The sequence below is a fragment of the Scyliorhinus torazame genome, chromosome 2 (assembly GCF_047496885.1).
Source record: "Scyliorhinus torazame isolate Kashiwa2021f chromosome 2, sScyTor2.1, whole genome shotgun sequence".
NCBI classification, from domain to species: Eukaryota; Metazoa; Chordata; class Chondrichthyes; order Carcharhiniformes; family Scyliorhinidae; genus Scyliorhinus; species Scyliorhinus torazame.
The window spans coordinates 296,848,856-296,870,732 of record NC_092708.1 but is presented as its reverse complement, the minus strand read 5'-3'; the positions used below and the strand labels follow the sequence as shown (position 1 = coordinate 296,870,732).

The following is a 21,877-nucleotide window of genomic DNA, read 5'->3' as shown; positions in this document are numbered from 1 at the left end:
ACGCTCGCTACGATACCTTACACCGACACCGTGCCCTCCTGTTGTTCCTGATTTCGACTTCGTGGAGCTGCCTGCTACCATGCCCCTTCCGTCGTCACCCGTGGCCAGGCCCGTTCCTCAGCCGGTGGTTCCAGACCTACCCTTGAGGCGGTCAAAACTTATGAGACTGTTTATACATTGAACTCATGCAACCACTGTGTTAATATGTTTATGTTCTTATCGTTACAGGAATTCGTTTTATCATTCAACATTTCCCCGTTCTTTGTTTATGGTACAACCTCGTTGTTATGTCACACCCGACATCGCCCCTTGTATATAGTTAAGCCCCATGTACATGCTGTAAATATTGCACACACACATTTAGCTACACTCAGTACAAATCTCTATTTATAAACACGTAGGCACATAATCCTGTAAAGAAGAGGGGGGGGGGGGTCATAATATTCAGATGAACATCACAGCACATACATACACACATAATGATGGACAGATCAACGGACCAATCAACACACAAAACACGACAGCCAATCATGGACAAGAGCATACACCGTACAAAGCAGGGAACACGACACTTCCTGGGCACTCGAGCAGGAGAGCGCTCAGGGCACAGACCTCATTGTCAGCAACTCAGAGGTTCACCAAGTGCTGAATACCAGAGTTTAATATGTTAATAGTTCATTGAAATAGAACTGCGTTGTACCATTCGCAACGGTGTTGGTTCGTCTGTGTATCAGAGTACCCAACACTTCAGAATCATTCTTGTGAATCTCCACTGTACTCTCTCCAATGCCTTCACATCCTTCCTCAAGCGCCCAGAACTGGATGCAGTAATCCAGATGAGGCCTAACCAGTCTTACACAAGTTCAACACGATAGCCATACATGTGTGCATCTTAAAGGGAATGCTGCTTGCATATGACTGCTTGTTTCCTGCATGGCACATTCCTGACTGCAGCATGACTGCTTACCCGTAAACTTAGAGCAATGTTGTTTGGAACAAATGACACTAGAAAAAGAAAACTTGGCATCTTGCAAAGGGAGTTTTGCAATTAGGAGATAAATTAAAGTGCAAGGCCTCAAAGGGTAATAACCTCAAGATAACTCCTAGTGTCATGCACTAGTCTGGATAGGAGTAGTAACAGGATGGAGTTTTCACAGAAGATGCAGTTACAAAATATCCAGAGTACAAACTTTACAAGAACACATTGGTCTAATGCAACAGCACTGTAGGATGGAAACTGTACTACAGGACATGTTCAAAATCATGCCTCTGCATGTTAGCAAATTTTAAGATGTCTTGCTTAGTTGCAGAAAGTTACATCCCATTGTTTACTGAATAATAATTGTTTTAACAAAAATCCCCAGAGGTGTTTTGAGGTATTTCAGCAAAAACATGTTTGTTAGTAATTGAAACCTCTATTTCTCCTAGGACTTCAAATGGAAATAGTTTATTAAACATACGTTGTCTTTTGGGATTTTATTTGCTCTAAATATGCTCCAGCCCAGGTGTGTTTTCTTTGGAACACCTGCCCTTTACCTCCTCACAATCCAAGGCTCCAAGATCTCCTTCCAGGTGAAACTAGTATCTATGTGTACTTCTTTCCATTCAGTATACTATATTCACTGCTCACAATGCCTTCTGATCTATCTGGGGAGACCAAATGCCGATTGGGTGACCGTTGTGCAGAACACCTCCATTCAGTCTTCCAAGTATGATTTTGAGGCTCCGGTCTGTCATTTTAATTATCCACCTTGCTCCCATGCTGACCTCTCTGAAACATTCTATAGGAGGCTAAGCGACAACAAAGCTCAACACAAACTTGAGGAATGAAACCACATCTTTCAAATAGACACTTTGCAGCATTCCAGGGTCAAGATATTGAGTTCAACAATTGCAGACTGCAACCTGTGCGAACGTTTTGTTTCCTTCCTCATTACATTTCTGTTTTTATGGTGTTTTTCTCATTTATTTGCTTTCATTTGGCAAACTGTTGACTATTCTGTCATTCACACCTCCTCGAGACACTTCTTTCTTTAATCGTCCCATTACCACTCCTTTTGGCTTTGCACCACCAACCCTTGGCATTTAACCTCCAGTCATCCAACGTCCTTCTTCATGTTTTTCCCACATATCCCTTTCACTTGCTTTTCACGGTTCTGATGAAAGGTCATTGAACTAAACCATTCACTCCATTTCATCTCTCCACAGATGCCAAATATTTCCAGCATTTCTTTTTTTTTTAAGACTCCCAGCATCTGCAGTATTTTGCTTTTATGTTTTCCTTCACATCAGCGTTGACTTCAACCAAAAAGCTGCATAAGTAAATACTCACCCACAATCATGAGTTAAAGAAAATGTAAAACATTATTTTGTGCATGATTAGTGTTGATTTATTGCATTTTATTTAAAATAGCCATTACTAACATTTTTATACATGACAAATCTCACCAATTTCGATTTTAAAGTGTCACTTATTTTGCTTTACCTCATTCTTAAAAAGAAACACATTCAGCATTTGTTTAAATGGATAACTAATCAGTCGGTCGACTTTAAACCACACAGATAAATCTCTCAAACAGCTGCTTGCCCATGAAAACAATGTTTTCATTCATTACATTGTATATTTTGTGATAGGGAACAATTCAATTCACTTAAATGCATGGGACTTACAACAGGCGCACTAGAATTTAGTATAAGCAGCTCATGTTGCACTGCCATTTCTCCTCAACTCCAAAAAAACATTACATATTCCAACAGTAAAACTAAAGAATACTAAAACAACATGAAAAACACAAAGTAATAAGGATACTAAATATTAGACATGGAAAAAAATTGGATTTTTGCATCACCTTTTACAACCTCGGGAGGTCCTGACCAATGAATAACTTTTAAAGCGTATGATGTGGCGTAGTCAGTGTTGTAACATATAAAACACAGCTGCCCATAGCAAGATCTCAAAAAACCGGAATGAAACAGACAACTAGATCATCTGGCTGGGACAGTTAGGGAGAAATAAATATTGGTCATGTCACTAGCAGGTTACCTTGCACTCTATCGAAGAGTTCCTTATGATTTTTCACACTATCTTGAGAGGCAATCAGATGTCAGTTTAACATCTCACCGGAAAGAGGGCATCGCTGAACGTGCAGCCCTCCCTCAGTACAGTGGCACACTGTCAGCTGAGACTGTGGTCCGGTGGGGTTCTGTAGCCACCTAAATTGGCCAACTCCCGATTTAAAATGGCAAAAGGCAAAGGCTGATGGGTAATTCAGCCAACACAGGCAGAAACCAGCAGGTGCTGGTTTGCTGTGTATTTAACTCTAAAAAAGCCCAGACAGCATCGATACCAGCGACCTTCAGCATAATAATATAGCAGCCATATTCAGGCGTACTAGAATTTAGTATAAGCAGCTCATGTTGCACTGCCATTTCTCCTCAACTCCAAAGAAATATTACATATTCCAACTAATGAGCAATCCCCAGGAGCAATAGCAACATTTGGGACACACAAAACTAAGCCAGACTCCCCGGCGCCAGCAGGAGCCAACACAAAAGAGGTTAACGAACACCTCAAGACCACCCATCAATCAGGGAACCGCTTCAGTATTGGAGAAATCGAACCAAGCGATTAGAACAAAGTCCAATCACCTAGAACCAGGTACAGGGTCCGCCCCGAAAGGCGGGAAGCCCCTGGGGACTATAAAGTTAAGTCCCCAAGTTCAACTCGCGCTCTTCGTCCTGCCCGGGTCACCCAGCAACACGAACCAACCTTGACCGTAACCAGTGCAGTGACCACCGAAAGAAGTCTTAATTCAACGCTCGCTACGAGATAGGCGCTCCTAGCTACCAATCCGTACCAACTTCGAATCCCGCAGACTCAGAACTCGAACGAAAGGCCATTTGTTCCCCTGACCTGGTGGGCCAGTCCAAAGTTAAGTATAGGCCTGTTAATTGTAGAAGTAGCTTAGATGTAGAATTTGTGCACGAGTAGCGATTACGGTGTATAATAAATGTGCTTTGATTTGAATCTTACTAATCGGTGTATTGAGTTATTGATCATTACTTGGACTTGAACCTCGTGGCGGTATCATAAAGATACCTGGTGACTCGAGAGCAAAGGTAACTAACAGAGCAATTGAACCAACCGGAAAGTTAGCAACATTATTTGGCGACTCCGGTGGGAGCCGATCTAGAAGTGGAATAACCACTCCGGCAGAACCCAGAATTCGAATTAGAGATCCAATTGGGAACAGAAAACCACAAGCGTTCAAGCAGTTCTGATCAATCCTCATAATTCGGAAGTGTGTGTATGCATGTGTAACTAACAGGGCGATAAGGTAAAACTGATAGATTTTTTGTTGCGACAAAACTGTCGGGAGTTTGTAGAAAGTAGCGAAAGCCGTACCCGTATTTACAGCACCGCCTTAATACCCCTGTCCCAAATTTGAAGAGCAGCATTCGGATAGGAAAGATGGCAATGCAGGCAATGCAACGCCTCATGAACCCCGAGGAATTTGCGGTCACAGCGACCAGCAGCAGTAGAGTGGGACAACGTCCAATTTGGGAAGAGGAGATCAGGAAATATCTCAAAGGGAAGGGATGGCCCCTTTGGAGTGAATTCTGTGACAATGAGAAATCAGGCCCCAGGAGTATAGGACATACTTGGTGGGAGACCCTGAACGAGATCCACAAGAAGAGCTTAGGAAAAACTCGCAAGCCGATGGCAATCGTGTCCTGCTTGGCACAGTTGCGAGGCACAGAGGAGGCCGCTAGGACGCTCAGGAAAGAGGTAGAAGGCATACATCGAATGAGTAAGGTCGATGTAAGCGAGGTAGAAAATGAGAACTTAGAGTTAAGGAGGAAGTTGGCAGCAAAAAACGGAGAGGTGGATGACGCCAAAAGGGCACACCAGTCTTGTCTGGCGCACTTAAGCAGCTTCCAGTCCCAGTATGAAAAGGCCTATCAGGACACGCAACGTGCAGTCCTGGTACGAGAAGAAACCGAGAAGCAGGTAGAAACATTGCAGAGGCAGTGTAGTGACCTGAAGGCAGCGTTAAGCGCACTCCATGCTGCCACCACAGAGCACAGACAAAGCTCACTAGACCACGCAAAGTGCCGGAAGCAGATTGCAGAACTGCAATCTTTGCTTTCAGTCCAGAAAGGATTCCAGGAAACCTTTGGAGCAAAATTAGATAAGGAAGACGGCCCTGATTGGGAAGAATTAAATGAATACATAAAAAGCAAGAGGGTAGCCAGGGAAAGGGTTGGCCCACTGAAGGATAGGCAAGGGAATCTATGTGTGGAGCCAGAGGAAATGGGCGAGGTACTAAATGAATACTTTGCATCAGTATTCACCAAAGAGAAGGAATTGGTAGATGTTGAGTCTGGAGAAAGATGTGTAGATAGTCTGGGTCACATTGAGATCCAAAAAGACGAGGTGTTGGGTGTCTTAAAAAATATTACGGTAGATAAGTCCCCAGGGCCTGATGGGATCTACCCCAGAATACTGAAGGAGGCTGGAGAGGAAATTGCTGAGGCCTTGACAGAAATATTTGGATCCTCACTGTCTTCAGGGGATGTCCCGGAGGACTGGAGAATAGCCAATGTTTTTCCTCTGTTTAAGAAGGGTAGCAAGGATAATCCAAGGAACTACAGGCCGGTGAGCCTTACTTCAGTGGTAGGGAAATTACTGGAAAGAATTCTTCGAGACGGGATCTACTCCCATTTGGAAGCAAATGGGCGTATTAGTGAGAGGCAGCATGGTTTTGTGAAGGGGAGGTCGTGTCTCACTAACTTGATAGAGTTTTTTGAGGACGTCGCTAAGATGATTGATGCAGGTAGGGCAGTGGATGTTGTCTATATGGACTTCAGTAAGGCCTTTGACAAGGTCCCTCATGGTAGACTAGTACAAAAGGTGAAGTCTCACGGGATCAGGGGAGAGCTGGCAAGGTGGATACAGAACTGGCTAGGTCATAGAAGGCAGAGTAGCAATGGAAGGATGCTTTTCTAATTGGAGGGCTGTGACCAGTGTTGTTCCACAGGTATCAGTGCTGGGACCTTTGCTGTTTGTAGTATATATAAATGATTTGGAGGAAGATGTAACTAGTCTGATTAGTAAGTTTGCAGACGACACAAAGGTTGGTGGAATTGCGGATAGCGATGAGGACTGTCAGAGGATACAGCAGGATTTAGATTGTTTGGAGACTTGGGCGGAGAGATGGCAGATGGAGTTTAATCCGGACAAATGTGAGGTAATGCATTTTGGAAGGTCTAATGCAGGTAGGGAATATACAGTGAATGGTAGAACCCTTGAGTATTGAAAGTCAAAGAGATCTAGGAGTACAGGTCCACAGGTCACTGAAAGGGGCAACACAGGTGGAGAAGGTAGTCAAGAAGGCAAACGGCATGCTTGCCTTCATTGGCCGGGGCATTGAGTATAAGAATTGGCAAGTCATGTTGCAGCTGTGTAGAACCTTAGTTAGGCCACACTTGGAGTATAGTGTTCAATTCTGGTCGCCACACTACCAGAAGGATGTGGAGGCTTTAGAGAAGGTGCAGAAGAGATTTACCAGAATGTTGCCTGGTATGGAGGGCATTAGCTATGAGGAGCGGTTGAATATACTCGGTTTGTTCTCACTGGAACGAAGGAGGTTGAGGGGCGACCTGATAGAGGTCTACAAAATTATGAGGGGCATAGACAGAGTGGATAGTCAGAGGCTTTTCCCCGGGGTAAAGGGGTCAATTACTAGGGGGCATAGGTTTAAGGTGAGAGGGGCAAGGTTTAGAGTAGATGTACGGGGCAAGTTTTTTACGCAGAGGGTAGTGGGTGCCTGGAACTCGCTACCGGAGGAGGTGGTGGAAGCAGGGACAATAGTGACATTTAAGGGGCATCTTGACAAATACATGAATAGGATGGGAATAGAGGGATACGGACCCAGGAAGTGTAGAAGATTGTAGTTTAGTCGGGCAGCATGGTCGGCACGGGCTTGGAGGGCCGAAGGGCCTGTTCCTGTGCTGTACATTTCTTTGTTCTTTGTTCTTTGTTTGAAACAGCTCAGGGATATGTTCAGGGAACATGTGAGCAGGGAAAGCCACAGAAGAGAAAAGCGCCCCAACCCCCCCCCAGAGCAGATAGTTCAGGCTCCAATGAACCCAGTAACCACCCACCGCACAGCCATATCGGACAACGCCAAATTTCTATACACCACCCCCTTAACAGTGACCCAATTACGGGACGCGTGTGAGAAAATCATACCCTTCCTCCCCACCTCAGACCCCCACCATTTCTTTGCCTGAGTAAAGCAGCAGGCAACCATGTACGGCCTGGATGAGCGAGAGCACGTAAAGCTCACAGTTTTAAGTTTAGACCCTTCAGCCGTAGCAGCCCTTCCCGACCCACAGAATGTAGGAGAAGGCACCCTTGCAGAAATTCATACCGCGATCCTGGATGCGATCGGGTATAACCGGGGTGACCCCGTCGATGGCCTCAACAAATGCAGGCAAAAGAAAACCGAGCACCCCACAGCGTTCGCTGAACGCCTGTGGATCCACTTTGCAGCAGTATTTGGAGACTTAGACCGCGCCCATTTGTCCCCAGACGACATGGCCAAATGGACCCGCACCCTTATCTCCCATGCCACAGAAACAGGACAAAAAGCTTGCGCAAATTATGATCCCTCAGAGGAGGCTCATAATGAAAAATGGGTAGTAAAATGATTGTCCCGCGCTTGGGAGCAATCTGTACAAAACAAACCCGCAGTTAAAAATCCCGAGGAAAAGCAGGCCGACGCAGATATACAGGCAGTTACAACACACCAGAACCCCGCATGGGTGAATGAAGGAAAGAACAGCCCCCCACCCAAGTCACAGGAGTGTTACAACTGTGGACAGTTGGGACACTTCGCAAGAGAGTGCAATGCCCTTAGAAAGCCACAGAGAGCCCAGCAGACGGGCACTCTGAGTAAGAAGAAGACAGAGCCCATTCATAGTGTTAGCACCCGTTCAGATCAGACGGACCTGACCTGAACGGACTGACGGTGTACGGGCTCCCCCAGTTGAGTCTGCGACACCCTTTGGGACAGATCCGGACGACCGGTAGTTGCAGCGAAAATTCGGGGACAGCCCATCGAATTTCTATGGGACACAGGAGGGTCCCGCACCACAATAAATTCCTCCACCATGTTCCAGAAGGACACGTGGCCCACTACAGCCACCATCACCCTCAGCGGCTTTACAGGCCACTCACAGCAGGGACACATCACAGCCCCTGTACCCATTCAAATCGGCAACATCACCACCAAGCACCCCGTGGTTTTAGTTGACCTGCCCCACACAGCAGAACACATTTTGGGAATCGATTTTATGAATTCCCACAACCTATCATTTGATTCAGTCAACCAGTGTGTCTGGAAAATGGCAAAGTCTGCAAGAGCCGCGCAACGCTCAACATAGGAGAATACGCCAACAAAATTAGCGCAGTAGGCAAATTTTGGTTCAACCCGACCACGCTTAGCACGGACAAGCAGGTTAGGGCAGTTCTGCAAAAGAACAGGACAGCATTCACGACCCACAAACACAACTGTGGACGGATGACTGGTTCCGTACAAATCACAGGACCTGACCCGAGACCCCAAAAGCAGTATGGATTTCGCCAAGAGGCAGAGGGAGAAATCTCAAAGGTAATAGACAGCTTATTAGAGCAGGGCGTACTTAGATCAGTAGCCTCCACGAATAATGCCCCGATTTGGCCAGTGAGAAAGCCCGATGGATCATGGCTACTGACCATCAATTACCGGGAACTCAACAAAATCACCTCCGCAGCAGCCCCCACAGTAACCACAAGTCCCGAGACCATGCTCAAGCAGGGACTCAATTCCCGAGTCTTTACGGTTTTGAACATCAGTAATGGATTCTGATTCATTCCATTGGCAAAGGCGTGCCAGTACAAACTTGCCTTTAAAAACCAACAGTACACGTGGACATGCCTTCCACAAGGATTCCACAACTCCCCCTCCATTTTCCACCGACAGCTGGCAAATGGTTTAGCCAAATTCTCTCGCCCCGAATGTCTGGTCCAGTATGTAGACGACCTACTACTGCAGACAGACACCAAGGAAGAGCACATTGAGCTTCTGTCCGAACTCCTGGAATTCTTACACTCAATCGGTTGTAAAGTTAACCCCAAAAAGGCTCAGATTTTGGAAGATAATGTGACATATTTGGGTACAATTATCACACATGGTAAACGCGAGATTGAGCATAAAAGGATTGACTCGATTGCTAAATTGCCCCTTCCCCAGCACGTTTCAGCCCTCCGGTCGTTTTTAGGACTGGTTGGCTACTGCCGAAACCACATTGACAGTTTCGCCAGCAAGGCAGCACCCCTCTCAGGCCTCCTAAAGAAAGGAGCCCCCTGGGAATGGCTTCCGCAGCATGCGGATGCGTTGAAGCAGGCACTCATAGCAGCCCCCGCACTACAAGTTCCAGACCCACTTTCCCCATACGTTATAGGAGGTAGCAACCACAGACCGCACCCTTTCGGCCGTGCTCCTCCAGGAACGGCACGAACAGTTAAGGCCCGTAGCTTACGCCTCCAGAATTTTAGATGCCGTGGAGCAGGGATTTTCAGCCTGTGAGAGGCACCTGCTCGCAGTATTTTGGGCAGTTCAGTATTTTTCGTATAGTACCGGACTGAACCCCATCACAATTCTCACCGAACACACCCCCACCCAACTTTTACTGGACGGACGACTCAAGGACGGTACAGTAAGCCAGATTAGAGCAGCTAGATGGACCCTTCTCTTGCAGGGAAGGGACATCACTGTTAAACGGCCAAAAAAGGACTGTTAGCCGACAACTTACAATACCCCGGAACCCCCCATGAATGTGAAATTATCTCTCCACACCACAACACAGGCCCCTTTATAGCTAAAATACCCCCCAGAAAGATAGGTAGTTCAACCCAGAGCCCTCACCACACAGACACGCGTGAGCCCATAAGGATATATGTGGATGGATCTTCCACAGTATCGGATGGGAAGCGCATAACAGGTTGCGGTATATGTCGAGGACGCGCAGGGACGCGCCCTAGAGGAAATAGCAATAAAACTTCCAGGCCACTTAGGCGCACAGGCAGCAGAGCTTGCGGCCATCGCATATATAGTGGAACACCCAGATTCGTTCCCCAGCCCAGCAGACATATACTCGGACAGCCTCTATGTCTGCAACAGCCTTACGGAATTCCTGCCCCTGTGAAAAGCAAGAGGATTTGTTTCCGCAGACGGAAAACCCCTCCCTTCAGCCCCATTGCTCCGTCACATTTTAGAGAGAGCACAGAACAGGACTTTTGGGATAGTCAAAGTTCGAAGTCACCATCGTTCCTCCCCCCCTGGAAATGTAAAAGCCGACGCAGTGGCTAAAGCAGGTTCCAGGCACGGATATTTTTGGACACCCCCCGAGAGCGCACCAGTGAATGCAGTTCAGGTCTCGCAGACTAAGATCGAGGATTTAGTGCAGGCCCAGAAGCAGGACAGCAATCTCAGGGAGATTTTAAAAGGAAACTATCCAGCACCCTACGAGGTTTAAAAATGCTCTGACCACACATGATGGTGTGGTGTTAAAAGACACCCTTTATGTGGTTCCTGAACAGGACAGGAATCAACTGATTTGTTTGTTCCATGACGGTCATGGACATCAGGGAATCGATCCCACTCCCTCTCTCGCCTTCTCCCGCGGATGGAAATGGCTAGCACGAGGGGACATAGCCTTAAATTGAGGGGTAATAGATATAGGACAGAGGTCAGAGGTAGGTTCTTTACACAAAGAGTGGTGAGGCCGTGGAATGCCCTACCTGCAACAGTAGTGAACTCGCCAACATTGAGGGCATTTAAAAGTTTATTGGATAAGCATATGGATGATAATGGCATAGTGTAGGTTAGATGGCTTTTGTTTTTTGACTTCCCATGTCGGTGCAACATAGTGGGCCGAAGCGCCTGTACTGCACTGTATCGTTCTATGTTCAGCCCACCTCAGGCAGCTTTGTTGGTGGCCGAATTTAAAGGACGATGTTAATCACTACATCGAGAATTGTCTTATCTGTGCCCAGAATAGTCCGTACAGATATGCCAAAAAGGCTGAGCTTAGTCACACCCGACCCGTTAATGGCCCCTGGACTAACCTCCAGATTGATTTTGTAGGACCATTGCCCCCTTGCAGGAATGGTTATAAATATGTACTTGTGATGATGGACACATTTACCAAATGGGTGGAAGCATTCCCATCCAGAACTAATATGGCAAAGACCACAGCCAAGATTTTGACCCACCACATCTTTACAAGATGGGGACTCCCCCGCAGCATTGAATCCGATCAAGGTTCCCATTTTACGGGACGTGTCATGAAGAACGTCCTCACGATATTTGGCATTACCCAAAAATTCCACATTGCATACCACCCACAGTCGAGTGGTATCGTGGAGCGCATGAATCGGACCCCAAAATCCACCCTCAGAAAAATGGTCCAGCAAAACAACACCACTTGGGACTCAGTCCTCCCTTTTGCGCTGATGTTTTTGCAAAATACAGTTTCAACTTCCACAGGTTACACCCCACACACTCTCATGACCGGACGCCCCATGAGAGACACAGAATTTGTATTAGGTTTAGACTTGACCAGCCCCGAAGTGACGGCCCTCACATACGAGAACGCAGTCAAACAATTAGTGGATAATGTTAAAACGGCTCAGCTCGCAGCCGCAGTGAAATTGGGCACAAGAAAGAAACAGAGCAAGGCCTGTTTCGACAAGACAGTGCATGCGACTGAGTTCAGTGTAGGACAGCAAGTCACGCTCTCCGTATATAACCCCAGCACATTCCTGTCACAAAGCACTCGGGTCCGTACTCCATTGCGGACAAAGTAAGCCCTTCCGTCTACAAGGTAAAGTATCCCAACGGAAAGACTGCGTGGTTCCATATCAACCAGCTGAAGGCATATGGAGCACAGTCTAACCACGCACACCACGTCATGCTCGACGCAGCAGACCACGCCCCGTCCACAGCCAACGTAACCCTACCCTCCCCCAACACATCCAGCCCAGCCACGGACTCGATCTCGACTCCACCCCCGAAATATACACTCCGCCCCGGAACACCCACAGACTGCAGCAGCAGAGACAGCGACTGTGACTCGGGACGATAGCCACAACACGCCTCCCTACAATCCCCATGCAACAGGACCCACACCCAGCGAATCTGATCACGATTCGAGTGATCCCTTCACTATCACTTTCCTACACAAACCCCACCACCGACCACCGACCTACCATGACGACCCCGATTCCGTCCCCACACAACTAGACACCACCTATTGGCACAGAGACAATTCGTACAGACTCGACCGGAATGACGAGAGCGATCCGAATGCAGCCCTATCCGCCCTGACACATTCGAGAGTTTGGCACCCGGGAGAAGATGACAACCTTGAGTCTGACTCCCAAAACGAGAATGCCTTTGTGACCCTGTTCACATGGTGTCCAGATGATGTTTTAAAAGGAACCGCTTGGGAGAAACGGTGTCCTTTCTGATGGAACCTGCAGCATGTTTTATGTTGTTTGTAGTGTTTTTTACATGTTGTATGTCAGACCGGAAATTTTTTTTTCCCACAGCCCCACGCCTTTTCGGCCGAAACCTCTGAGGACTTGCCCACAGAGACTTGCTACTGTCCCAGACGCCAGTTCAGAGGAACTCGTCTGACGACAGACGCCCGTTCATAACTGCTCTTGTGGTTTGAGGGAAGAACCACTACGGCAGCCCCCCACGATGACTACATTTCTTGCCCGTTCTTGTCGGCTGCTCAGGCAGTAAGAAACGGCTTGGGACCCGCCCTGCCTGGGAACCCCCCCCTCTGGTCAGCTCCGCTCGGGTAGGGGAAACACGGCATTGGTCGCCGTCCTACCCGGGGACTCCATCCAACTCTTACCCGTCGCGGCCCATATGCACCTCATTTTGGAACGTTTTAGTTCAAAAAGTTGTTTGTTTGGTTCAGGTAACCCTTAGGTTGCCAACCATATGCTATTTACATCCTGAAACATTGGGATGGTAAATCGCACAGTCTGCGAGACGGCTCGCACTGGTTCGTTATTTGTAAGTGTGTCTTGTCCTGAAATTCGATTTTTGAAAAAAAAAATGAGGGAGTCACACATAGTGACCAATTATAAAGGGAGTAATTGGCATTAAAGGACAGACAGGCTATATGTTAAACCAAGGTAGTAACAGACACTATGCTTGATCACACAGAACTCCAGAAGCTCCAGGACCGGAGAAGAGAAGAGAAGAGAAGTGAAAGAAGAAGAACCATGAGGACATCCTCTGCGTGGTTCATCGTTATACTGGACACTTGGTTGCGCGCGAACATGAACCCCATGACCTCAAGCCCCCCCAGCCGTCAATGATTCACGTCCCCACAGTACCCAGAGCCCAGTCACCAGCGACACCACACCATCGTGGTGTGCCAGGTTTATAACCTGGTATTCCCTGTCCTACTTGATAGAATCCCTATTGGTATTGGCGATACTCTGCTGCATCGTGCAGACTATGCGTCTGAGAAAATGGAGAAGGAGAGCCTACCGCTCTCGCACCCCGGTATATAGGATCAGATCCCCTATTTTTGGATACGACCAGACCCCCGCGATCTATAATAAAGAGCATTTGTTTGCGTTTTTGTTGTAAATAAAGAAATGTTCATGAGCAATTGTACGATCCTGAGCTTGACTGCCAAGCCAGGAAAAATGTGTGTACAATGCTATGATTTTGTTTGTATGGTTGAGGAAGTTAGAGTGATTAAATGTTTAAGTGAGTGTAGTGTATTAAGGATAGTTAGAGGTTCCCATTTTTTGTTTTGTAATGCATGTCCCTGTTTGACATAGCGCCCCTTAGAATTGTCAGTTAAAATTGTTTTGCACAGTTATGGTCAGTGCCATGAAAGAAGTGCTCACCAGGTCAGGGAATGGAAAGCAACGCAGTTATGTGATCTTTCACGCTTCACCTAAATTGGCCAACTCCCGATTTAAAATGGCAAACAGCAAAGGCTGATGGGAAACTCAGCCAACACAGGCAGAAACCAGCAGGTGCGGGTTTGCTGTGCATTTAACTCTGCAAAAGCCCAGACAGCATCGATACCAGCGACCATCAGCATAATAATGTAGCAGCCATCTACATACGAATGAGCAATCCCCGGGAACAATAGCAACATTTGGGACACACAAAACTAAGCCAGACTCCCCAGCGCCAGCAGGAGCCAACACAAAAGAGGTTAACGAACACCTCAAGACCGTCCATCGATCAGGGAACCGCTCCAGTATTGGAGAAATCGAACCAAGCGATTGGAACAAAGTCCAATTACCTATAACCAGGTACAGGGTCTGCCCCGAAAGGCGGGAAGCCCCTGGGGACTATAAAGTTAAGTCCCCAAGTTCAACTCGCGCTCTTCGTCCGGCCCGGGTCACCCCGCAACGCGAACCAACCTTGACCGTGACCAGTGCAGTGACCACCGAAAGAAGTAAGTCTTAATTCAACGCTTGCTACGAGATCGGCGCTCCTAGCTACCAATCCGTACCAACTTCGAATCCTGCAGACTCAGAACCCGAACAAAAGGCCATTTGTTCCCCTGACCTGGTGGGCCAGTCCGAAGTTAAGTATAGGCCTGTTAGTTATAGAAGTAGCTTAGACGTAAAATTTGTGCATGAGTAGCGATTACTGTGTATAATAAATGTGCTTTGATTTGAATCTTCCTAATCGGTGTATTGAGTTATTGATCATTACTTGGACTTGAACCTCGTGGCGGTATCATAAAGATACCTGGCGACTCGAGAGCAAAGGTAACTAACAGAGCAATTGAACCAACCGGAAAGTTAGCAATAGTTCAAACCCATGATCTTTCTGACTCAAAGGCAAAGATCCAGGATACACAGTTTAACCAGTTCACTTGATCACTGAGGATATTAAACAACCATTAGATCTTGGGTTCCACACGAAAACGTCCGAGTACTTACTGAGAGAGCTTGAGGTGAAGAACATCAGGCACCGCGCACACCCGAGAGCCCAGGTACCCAGGGCACATGTACACACACCCAGAGCACCGTGATATCGGGGGGACACACAGCCTGAGCTCAGTGATGCCAGGCACCTCATACACACACTCAGGAGCTAGTGATGCCAGGCACCTCACACACACACACCCAGGGGCCAGTGATACCGGGCACCTCACACACACTCCCCAGAGCCCAGTGATATTGGGAATCTCCCGCACTGATGAATGCAGGAAATGTCTATATATATTGTGTTATGTGTATTGCAGTAATGTTATTAAAATAACTTAGCTTAAGGTATACAGATTTTATCTCTGCTAAAGTTGTGATTAAGGGGTTATAAGCTAGCCAGGCTGTGATGTCACTTGGGGGCTGGGACTGGATCTGTTTTGGTTTTGCTTTCAGCCCAGCCCTGTGCCTGTTATTTGTTTCACTTTTAGAGTTCTGCTCTAGATACTGAGGAAAGGAGGTTGTGTTTCTCAGACTGACTTCTGAAACCTTCTCCCCCCAAGGACTTTGTGCATAAATCTGCAAGCCACTGAGTATTAAGTGGTATTAGACCTGTGGGTGTGGATTTTGCTTAATTAAAAGTTTAGAAGTTGATGGGAAAGTAAGCTCTTACTTTTTTTAGGAACTGTTCAACTTAATTGAAAAGCTGCTGTTTCCTGGATGTTAATGGGGTTAATCCTGTGTCAATAATAAAGTTTGTTTTAATATAAAAGATCCCTGGCTGTCAATGGAATCATTCCTGGAGCGAAGTATCCTTCCCTCATAGTTTACAAATTGAGAAATTGTCGAGCTCTCGTCTGGTCCAGCTACCTTTACAGAACACACACAAACCCAGAGCCCTGTGATACTGGGAATCTCACACCCAGAGCCCAGTGATACCGTAGAGCGCAGTGATATCGGGCATCTCACACACACACCCAGAGCCCAGTGATACCGGGCAACTCACACCCAGCGCCCAGTGATACCGGGCATCTCACATCCAGAGCCCAGTGATACCGGGCATCTCACACCCAGAGCCCAGTGACACCAGGCAGCTCACACCCGGAACCCAGTGATACCGGGCACCTCACACTCACACACAGAGACCAGTGATACCAGGCACCTCTCACACCCAGAGCACAGTGATACCAGGCACCTCACCACCCCCCCCCCCCTCCCCCCCAGTGCCCAGTGATACCAGGCACCGCACACACACACCCAGTGCCTAGTGATGCCAGGCACCTCACACACACACACTCCCAGAGCCCAGTGATACCAGGCAGGTCACACACACACCCAGAGCCCAGTGATACCAGGCACCTCACACAAACCCAGAGCCCAGTGATACCAGGCACCTCACACACACACCCAGAGCCCAGTGATACCAGGCACCTCACACACACACCCAGAGCCCAGTGATACCAGGCACCTCACACACACACCAGAGCACAGTGATACCAGGCACCTCACACACACACACCTAGAACCCAGTGATACCAGGCACCTCACACACATGCAGAGACCAGTGATACCAGGTACCTCACACACCCAGAACCATGTGATACCAGGCACTTCACACACACACACCCAGAGCAAGTGATACCAGGCACCTCTCACACACACACCCAGAACCCAGTGATACCAGGCACCTCACACACACCCAGAGCACAGTGATACCAGGCACCTCACACACACACACACACACCCCAGAGCCCAGTGATACTAGGCACCTCACACACTCCCCAGAGCCCAGTGATATTGGGCATCTCACGCACTGATGAATGCAGGAAATGTTTATATATATTGTGTTGTGCGTGTTGCAGTAATGTTATTAAAATAACTTAGCTTAAGGTATACAGATTTTATATCTGCTAAAGCTGTGAATAAGGGGTTATAAGCTAGGCAGGCTGTGATGTCACTCGGGGGCTGGGACTGGATCCGTTTTGGTTTCGCTTTCAGCCCTGCCCTGTGCCTGTTATTTGTTTAACTTTTAGAGTTCTGCTCTAGATTCTGAAAAAAGGAGAATGTGTTTCTCAGACTGACTCCTGAAACCTTCTCCCCCAAGGACTTTGTGCATTAATCTCGAAGCCACTGAGTATTAAGTGGTATTAGACCTGTGGGTGTGGATTTTGCCTAATTGAAAGTTTAGAAGAAGTCGATGGGAAAGTAAGCTCTTACTTTTTTTAAGAACTGTTCAACTTAAATGAAAAGCTGCTATTTCCTGGATGTCAATGGGGTTAATCCTGCGTTAATAATAACATTTGTTTTAATATAAAAGATCCCTGGCTGTCAATGGAATCATTCCTGGAGCAAAGTATCCTTCCCTATTAGTTTACTAATTGAGAAATTGTCGAGCTCTCGTCTGGTCCAGCTACCTTTACAGAACACACACACCCAGAGCCCTGTGATACTGGGAATCTCACAACCAGAGCCCAGTGATACCGTAGAGTGCAGTGATATCGGGCATCTCACACACACACCCAGAGCCCTGTGATACCGGGCAACTCACACCCAGCGCCCAGTGATACCGGGCAATTCACCCCCCCCCCCCCCCCCCCCCCCAGAGCCCAGTGATACCGGGCAACTCACACCCAGCGCCCAGTGGTACCGGGCAATTCACACGCACCCCCAGGGCCCAGTGATACCTGGCACCTCACACGCAACCCCAGAGCCCAGTGGTACCAGGCACCTCACACGCACCCCCAGAGCCCAGTGATACCAGGCACCTTGCACACACACACCCAGAGCCCAGTGATACCACGCACGTCACACGCACCCCCAGAGCCCAGTGATACCAGGCACCTTACACACACAGCCAGAGCGCAGTGATACCACACACGTCACACACAACCAGAACCCAGTGGTACCAGGCACCTCACACACACCCCAGAGCCCAGTGATACCAGGCACCTCACACTCTCACACACCCAGTACCCAGTGATACCAGGCACCTCACACACACCCCAGAGCTCAGTGATACCAGGCACCTCACACTCACACACACCCAGTACCCAATGATACCAGGCACCTCACACACCCAGTACACAGTGATACCAGGCACCTCACACTCACACACACCCAGTACCCAGTGATACCAGGCACCTCACACACACACACCCAGTGCCCAGTGATACCAGGCACCTCACACACACACCCCAGAGCTCAGTGATACCAGGCACCTCACACACACCCAGTACCCAATGAAACCAGGCGCCTCACACACCCAGTACACAGTGATACCAGGCACTTCACACACACACACCCTGAGCCCAGTGATACCAGGCACCTCACACACACACACACACACCCAGAGCCCAGTGCTATCAGGCACCTCACACACACACCCAGTATCCAGTGATACCAGGCACCTCACACATACACACCCAGAGCCCAGTGATATCAGGCACCTCACACACACACACACCCAGAGCCCAGTGATATCAGGCACCTCACACACACACACCCAGTACCCAGTGATACCAGGCACCTCACACATACACACCCAGAGCCCAGTGATATCAGGCACCTCACGCACACACACCCAGAGCCCAGTGATACCAGGCACCTCACACACACACACACACCCAGAGCCCAGTGATACCAGGCACCTCACACACACACACACCCCCAGTGCCCAGTGATACCGGGCACCTCACACACACACACCCAGAGCCCAGTGATACCAGGCACCACACACACACACACACACACACACACCCAGAGCCCAGTGATATCAGGCACCTCACACACACCCCCAGAGCCCAGTGATACCAGGCACCTTACACACACAGCCAGAGCGCAGTGATACCACACACGTCACACACAACCAGAACCCAGTGGTACCAGGCACCTCACACACACCCCAGAGCCCAGTGATACCAGGCACCTCACACTCACACACACCCAGTACCCAGTGATACCAGGCACCTCACACACACCCCAGAGCTCAGTGATACCAGGCACCTCACACTCACACACACCCAGTACCCAATGATACCAGGCACCTCACACACCCAGTACACAGTGATACCAGGCACCTCACACTCACACACACCCAGTACCCAGTGATACCAGGCACCTCACACACACACACCCAGTACCCAGTGATACCAGGCACCTCACACACACACCCCAGAGCTCAGTGATACCAGGCACCTCACACACACCCAGTACCCAATGAAACCAGGCGCCTCACACACCCAGTACACAGTGATACCAGGCACTTCACACACACACACCCTGAGCCCAGTGATACCAGACACCTCTCACACACACACACACACCCAGAGCCCAGTGCTATCAGGCACCTCACACACACACCCAGTATCCAGTGATACCAGGCACCTCACACATACACACCCAGAGCCCAGTGATATCAGGCACCTCACACACACACACACCCAGAGCCCAGTGATATCAGGCACCTCACACACACACACCCAGTACCCAGTGATACCAGGCACCTCACACATACACACCCAGAGCCCAGTGATATCAGGCACCTCACACACACACACCCAGAGCCCAGTGATACCAGGCACCTCACACACACACACACACCCAGAGCCCAGTGATACCAGGCACCTCACACACACACACACCCAGTGCCCAGTGATACCGGGCACCTCACACACACACACCCAGAGCCCAGTGATACCAGGCACCACACACACACACACACACACACACACACACACAGCCCAGTGATATCAGGCACCTCACACACACCCAGTACCCAGTGATACCAGGCACCACACACACACACACACCCAGAGCTCAGTGATACCAGGCACCTCACACACACACACACACCCAGAGCCCAGTGATACCAGGCACCTCACACACACACCCAGTACCCAGTGATACCAGGCACCTCACACTCACACACACCCAGTACCCAGTGATACCAGGCACCTCACACACACCCCAGAGCCCAGTGATACCAGGCACCTCACACACACCCCAGAGCCCAGTGATACCAGGCACCTTACACACACCCCAGAGCCCAGTGATACCAGGCACCTCACACACACCCCAGAGCCCAGTGATACCAGGCACCTTACACACACACACCCCAGAGCCCAGTGATACCAGGCACCTCACACACACCCCAGAGCCCAGTGATACCAGGCACCTCACACACACCCCAGAGCCCAGTGATACCAGGCACCTTACACACACACACCCCAGAGCCCAGTGATACCAGGCACCTCACACACACCCCAGAGCCCAGTGATACCAGGCACCTCACACACACCCCAGAGCCCAGTGATACCAGGCACCTTACACACACCCCAGAGCCCAGTGATACCAGGCACCTCACACACACCCCAGAGCCCAGTGATACCAGGCACCTTACACACACACACCCCAGAGCCCAGTGATACCAGGCACCTCACACACACCCCAGAGCCCAGTGATACCAGGCACCTCACACACACCCCAGAGCCCAGTGATACCAGGCACCTTACACACACACACCCAGAGCCCAGTGATACCAGGCACCTCACACACACACCCAGTACCCAGTGATACCAGGCACCTTACACACACACACACCCAGAGCCCAGTGATACCAGGCACCTTACACACACACACACCCAGTACCCAGTGATACCAGGCACCTCACACACACCCAGAGCCCAGTGATACCAGGCACCTCACACACACCCAGAGCCCAGTGATACCAGGCACCTTACACACACACACCCAGAACCCAGTGATACCAGGCACCTCACACACACCCAGTACCCAGTGATACCAGGCACCTCACACACACCCAGAGCCCAGTGATACCAGGCACCTCACACACACCCAGAGCCCAGTGATACCAGGCACCTCACACACACCCAGAGCCCAGTGATACCAGGCACCTCACACACACCCAGAGCCCAGTGATACCAGGCACCTCACACACACCCAGTACCCAGTGATACCAGGCACCTCACACACACCCAGAGCCCAGTGATACCAGGCACCTTACACACACACACCCAGAACCCAGTGATACCAGGCACCTCACACACACCCAGAGCCCAGTGATACCAGGCACCTCACACACACACACACACAGAGCCCAGTGATACCAGGCACCTCACACACACCCAGAGCCCAGTGATACCAGGCACCTCACACACACCCAGAGCCCAGTGATACCAGGCACCTCACACACACACACACCCAGAGCCCAGTGATACCAGGCACCTCACACACACACACACACCCAGTACCCAGTGATACCGGGCACCTCACATAGAGCCCAGTGATACAGGCATGACACAACTGAAGGTCGAGATGCGAATAGTTCCCGGGAGATGCTCCGGTACTGGCACAGGAGTCGATGTTCCTGTTACACTGATGTAAAAGCCGTGACTTACCGCTGCGAACGCCGGTGTGCGTGTCGCCGGGGCCCGTCTGCGCTGCCGGCCTCAGTTACTGCAGTAACCCGCTTCGCGAGCACAGCTGACGCGGCCAATATGGCAGATTCTGCCACGTAGCGGCAGGAGGCGGCGCCAACGCCGGTGGGGGGACAGTCCGAGGGGGTGGGACCAACCAGGGGGCGGAGCATCCAGGGGCGGAGCATCCAGGAGGGGACGGGGCGGGAAAAACCAATAGGGGTGGGACTCTGGGCGGCATCAATCAGGAGGGGGCGGAGCATAGAGTTGGTGAGTCTGATTAGTGGGCGTGACCTGCCACGGCACCGACCCGGGGTGACTGGGCCTCTCAGAAAGCGCTTCAGGGTAAAGTTGTCTGCTCAGCTAGCTCCTCAGCCCGAATTGCTTCTCTTTCAGCGCAGAGGATCCGGCC

At 49.6% G+C, this 21,877-nt stretch overlaps 1 protein-coding gene across 1 annotated transcript in view; it reads right to left on the bottom strand.

The window, feature by feature from the left end:
• sec23a (Sec23 homolog A, coat complex II component) overlaps positions 1-21,618 on the bottom strand; it is a 163,125-nt gene extending 141,507 nt beyond the window's left edge. The window contains exon 1 of the mRNA XM_072488707.1: positions 21,448-21,618. The gene's annotated coding sequence lies outside the window, so the exon portion shown is untranslated. The remainder of the gene's footprint in view (positions 1-21,447) is intronic.
• Between the last annotated feature and the right edge of the window lie 259 nt (positions 21,619-21,877).